The sequence below is a fragment of the Erinaceus europaeus genome, chromosome 16 (assembly GCF_950295315.1).
Source record: "Erinaceus europaeus chromosome 16, mEriEur2.1, whole genome shotgun sequence".
Classification (NCBI taxonomy): domain Eukaryota; kingdom Metazoa; phylum Chordata; class Mammalia; order Eulipotyphla; family Erinaceidae; genus Erinaceus; species Erinaceus europaeus.
In genome coordinates this window covers 21154455-21160454 of record NC_080177.1, presented here as the reverse complement: position 1 = coordinate 21160454, position 6000 = coordinate 21154455, and positions in this window count along the sequence as shown.

The window sequence follows — 6000 nt, the reverse complement described above, 5'->3', positions numbered from 1 at the left end:
GCTAAGAACTGGCAGCCATGGAACTGGGGTGGAACGGATGGTTCCAGAAATTATCCTCATGGAGGAATATAATTTGGAATCAACCAAGTGGACATGGGGGCTATGGAACCATACTGGGGCACAGTATTCTGCAGTGGAATAGCATAATGCCAGAGATGATGATCGTAGTGTGGAAGCGCTCGCGCCCCATGAGGAGCTGGCCAGTCTTGCAATGATGTGACTCCTCGCGCCCACCTTTGCTGCAGTTTTTATGAGATGTTTGTGAAATGACAGGGTGCGATCGAGAGTAATGCCAAGATAGACTGGCTGGGCTTCATGCCGGATTCTCGTATCATCAAGCTGCACATTAAGCTCAAGTGAGGCCGAGGAGGCATGGTGTAGATGGAAAACAGAGGATACCATTTTTTGCAGTGCTAGGGATTAGTCACCATTTTTTACAGTAATCAGATATCAGAGACATGTCTTTCGTGAGTGTTTCCTCGAGGATGTCAAACTTGGATGCCTGAGTTGCACAGCAGATGTCATCGGTGTAGATGAACTTCCTTGAAGAAGTTTCTGGGAGGTCATTGATGTAAATATTAAATAGCATAGGAGCCAGAACAGAGCCCTGGGGGAGGCCACTTGAGACAAGTCTCCATCTGCTAGACTTGTCACCCAGATTCACCCGGAATCTTCTGTTTTGGAGAAGAAACGATATAGTGTTGGCCACCCATGGAGGCAGGCATCTTGAGATCTTGACTAGGAGACCACGGTGCCAGATCGTGTCATAGGCTGCTGTGAGATCAACAAAGACAGCACCCATCTTTAAATTCTTCTAGAATCCATTTTCAATGTAAGTTGAGAGGGCCAGGACTTGTTCGCAGGTAGATCTTCCTGGGCGGAAACCAGCTTGGGCGGGTGATAGGAATTTCTCTGTAAGAGGAGAAATACGTGACAGCAGCAGCCTCTCAAGGAGTTTGTAACACACGGAGAGGAGAGAAGTTGGTCTATAGCTGGCGGCCAGTGTTGGGTCTTTCTTTGGTTTCAAAACTGCTATTATCTTGGCATGACGCCAAATTTTGGGCATAGATTTGGATTCCAAGATGTGGGACAGGAATGTAGTGAGCCACTTCTTTGCCGCAGGGCCCAAGTTAAGAATGAGTTCTGGGGTGATGTTATCATAGCCAGCAGCCATTCCCGGTTTAACCCTCTTCAAAGTGTCTTCCAGTTCAGACAGTGTAAAGGGAGAGAGTTTTGGAGATGGACAAGATAAACGGAAGTGGGATGACCACTCATGGGAAATTTCTCTTTTCCAAACTGGGTCGATCTTAGCACGTCCAACTTGAGTTAGGTGACTGGCCACTGAGTTTGGAGATACGGGAGGATGGGAGACGGGAGAGGGTTGGCTACCGGCACCCAGACTATGAAGAAGCTTCCAGGCCTTCCTACTTGAGTGGGTGAAGTTCAGACTTTCCGTGAGTTGTTGCCAGCGGGCTTGGCGTGCTGCATCCAGGGAGGCAATGAGATGGTCGGCCATATCTGGGTCACCCGACTCATCATACTGCTTTAGTAGTTGCTCGCAATCAGCATCAAGACAAGGCGTATAGTTAGCACGTCTCCCACGAGGAATAGCTTGGGAAGCTGCTTTGAAGATGGCTTGGCGGAAGCGCCTGTAGGAATCTTCAGAGGGGATAGAGTTAATTGGAATTGCAGGAATAGATTTGTTGGTAAGATCACTGAACAGATGCCAGTTTGCTTTCCGAAAGTTCCATCTTAGTTTCTCCGAGCACAGAATCAGTGGGAGCTGGAGACCAATGTGGATGATAGCTGGGCGGTGATGACTGTGCGGGAATATCTTGAGAACTTGTCTCGTAGCGGGAAAGGCTTGGCCATTGACTGTGCTAATCCAGCACAGGTCGGGTGACGAGTCTTTATTCCATCTAGCACTGTGAAAAGAGCCTGGCTGTTTGGGATCGTATAATAGGGAGAGGTCATTCGCTGAAGCCCAGTCGGCTAAGATAGAGCCGTCAGCACGAGTGGAGGAATATCCCCAGTCTTGGTGATGACTATTAAAGTCTCCAACGTAAATGGCTGGGTGATTCGGGCTAGGCAGGACCTCATTATCCCATGAGGCACTGGGAGGCTTATATAAGTTGACGAGCTGAATAGTTCCAATAGTAATGGAGTCGTAGAAGGTTGAAGAGGCCGTATGGTAAACGTCTGCAAGACACGATTTGGCGTAGATGGCTCGGCCGTGTTTACGATGGAGATTATAGCATATTAAATCGAATCCACTGATGGTGAATCGAGCAGCTTCATCGACTGCTATATGTGTTTCTTGTAGGCAGATAACATCTGCCTGATGCTGTATCGCCAATTGACCAATAAGAACGCGTTTGGCAAAGGACAGCCCCTCAACATTAAGTTGAAGGACTCGAAGAGCAGGACCAACAGCTTGAAAGCTGTCAGGAGCTGCTTGTTGCTGGCTTTGAAAGTAACTGGGATCCATGTGGATTCAGTCGGCTAGGAAGGATCGTCAGTTTCCCCAATGAATGGGTACTCACGGGATGCACCACGGGAAGGTCGATCCAATACTTGTGACTAAGTACATTAATTAAAGGGTTCACAGTGTTGGAAGTTAACAGTTGTTTCAGTCCCTGAGTTGGAGCTCAGTGGTTTAAAAGCCTCTTTTTTTTTTCTTCCCTGTAGGCTATGGGAGCCTGAGGGCTTTTAAACTATCAATAGGCTTCTTAGCTTAATCACTGACTCCTGACCAAGAGATAAAGCAGGGTGTGGCAGAGATAATCCAGTGGTTATGCAAAGAGACTTTCACAGCCCCTCAGCTATGCCACCGAGGTATAGGTCTTCTGAGTTTCCTGGTTAGATCTCTGTCCCCTGGTGTCCCTCCCTGTCACTGCTCCAGATTCTGAGGGTAGTAGCAATGGAGACTCAGAGTTGCACTTGGTGAGTCTCTGGAGAGTCCTCTCCTCCCTTAAGCTGTCCCCTTGTTGGTGGAGAAGACTGGAGGTGGTGTCTCAACTGATAAACTGCTGAACTGTTAGCAGTCACTTAATCTCTCCTTAGGCTCCTCTCTCCTCTCTGTCACCAGCCACATGTGTTTGTACTCACTGGTGATTTACTGGGTTCCTGTGGTCATTCTAGTCCTGTCTTGTTTCAGTCCCGGGTGGTCTCCTTTGGTATTCCTAGTTGATATGGGAGAGGAGAGGAGAGGAGAAGAGAGAAAGCCATCTGCTACTCGTCCATGATAACAATTTTCATCCTCTGTCATGACATCCTCTGTCATGACAGCTTGAAAATATCAGGACCGTTCAGACATTTTTTTTTTTTTTGCCTCCAGGGTTACTGCTGGAGCTCAGTTCCTGCACCATGAATCCACCGCTCTTGGAGGCCATTTTTCCCCCTTGTTGTTATAGCCTTGTTGTGGTTATTATTGTTATTGTTGATGTCGTTCATTGTTGGATAGGACAGAGAGAAATGGAGAGAAGAGGGGAAGACAAAGAGGGGGAGAGGAAGATAGACACCTGCAGACCTGCTTCACTGCCTCTGAAGTGACTCTCCTGCAGGTAGGGAGCCGGGGGCTTGAACCAGAATCCTTATGCTGGTCCTTGCGCTTTGCTCCATGTGCGCTTAACCTGCTGCACTACCGCCCGACACCTCCCCCCCTTTAGACATCTTACGGAACATCACGCTGATATATTAAATAAATGGCAATATGCTCATTAGTTGGATAGACAAAAGGTATCTTGAACCTTGAAGGGGTTGGTCTCACATATATATTCTGAAGAGTGGAAGATCAACTCTATAAAGATCCAGAGGTCTTTCAAGGGCAACACTTTTGGGGGTTGAGTATCAGGAGAATGCCACATAGACCATGCAAAGACAAAGACAAATTATTTCATCTCCCACCATTATGGAAATAACATTTGCTTGATCTTTTTGGATTCTGGACACAGTATACTTCATGTGAAGAATATTATTCTGACCCATTGACAATGTAATAGAAAAGGCTGCCAGATTTAAATGATGCTCATTCCCACTGAAATTATAAGCTATTATCTGGGATTTTTGGCACACTGTGTGAAGCAGGCAGGAATAAGACTCATCATTTTGACCAATAATCTACTTGGTGTGTCTCAATACTATTATTCCATTGTAACATTAAATGGATGAGGGCAACATCATGAGTATGAGAAGGGCCTGGTGGTCAGGGACTCATATACTAAGGTAAGCTGGTGAGACCAGAGATGATGCCAGCTGAAGGGGAGAGGGAATTTAGAATGGACAGCAAGAGAGTAGGTAATGAGTACCAGTTATGTTCTCCAGCTGCTTACAGAAACCAGAGCTACGTTTAATTCCACCAGTCTTCTGCTTCTAAGTTTTGTGAAACTGAATAAAGGAAACCTGATTCAAAATGGCATCAGACTGCCATGAAGGGTGATTCTCAGATGTCTGATTCTTATGGCAGGTGACAGGAAGCTTCCTTCCCTAGCAACAACGAGTGGTCCACTGTTGGAAGTTAAAGAGAAACCACCACAAACGTCCACTCTTGAACTTTCATTCATTATAGCAGCTCTTTCTAATTTCTTTCTAGAGCTCAATAAAAAAACAACTTTTCTTTGTCTTCTTGGATTTGCCTATAGTTGGTCATAGTTTGCTTATCCCAGATTGCAACCTCTCTGTTAGTCACAAATAAACTCACTTTTAAAGTAGCTGAAGATTTTATTTCATCTCAAGGTTGACAGTTTCTATCAGAAATCCTGGAGCAGTTAAAATTGGAAGGAGGACAAGAGGCACTTTTCCAACTGGTCTGGGGTAAGTATGGAAGGTTGACAACTTCTGATTCCTTCTTTCCACACTTCTCAACTTTGCATTTCTCTTTGGACAAACATTGCTACAAATGCTCACTAAACATTTACAAACATTAATCAGATAATAAATACCATGGATCCTGCTACCAAAGCAGCTTATAGTTGAGTGGGGGAAGAGACACCCAAATACCTATATTTATAGGCAACTCCTCTAGTATAAGTGTTTTATTTAGTACATGCTATTTTGATGGTACTTGACCAGCATGTAAGCATATGCCCCTGATGAGTCCCCCAGAAGTCCCAGAGAGCCTCTAATATGTACTCATGGGCAGTTCTAGTCAATTATCTCAGCCTTTAGTAGCTTCCTATTTCTTCCTCTGGTCAGATTCTGCTTGCCAGGAATCACCCTGTCTGGATGGGCATCACATCTCTGCTGGTAAGACTGTGCTGATTCACTGTAGCCAGGGAGCTGCCAAGGCTGACTATTGGGGTGGGTGTGAGAGTGGAGGTGGGGAAGCTTCTCTTTTGGGTTTTGCTTTGTCATAGGAGGGGAGGCAGGGAAGATGGTGAGTGATGTACCGACTTTAGGAATATAAGTCCTCTTTTTTCCTCAAAATACCAAGTAGGCACCAAGCCTCAGTGATCACCCTAGAGGCAACAAACAAACAAATATAGATATTCTTCTCCCACATACAAATTCTCTAGTAGGTATGTCCACGGTCCTATTCTACCACATGGGGAAGCATGGTCAAGACATGGTCTTTGTTCACAGAATTCATAATGTCAAGATGCAGAAAAGATTCATCCATTATGGAGATTAGGGAGAATTTTGAAGGAAAAAATGTCTCATGAGTCAAGTTTTAAAGGTAGAGTACAGACAGATCTGTGGGAAAAGGAATTTCAGGCAGAAGAAAGAGTGAACACTAAGCCCAGGGACCTAAGAATATTTGTGGGATCCACTTTCTTGCTCCAGGGAATTTAATACATTCTCAGTCAGGGTGATCATCAATAAACAGGAAAGCAAAAGTGTGTCTCTTGGTGATAAATGCCAAGAAGAGAACTCAAGCAACATGTCAGTGTGTAGAGGAAGCGGGGGTTAGTTTGTATAGGTAACCAAGGCTGATCCTTCTGAGAAATCAACTTTTGATCTGCGACCTCATGGAAATGAGGAAAGATCATATGGATTCCCCCA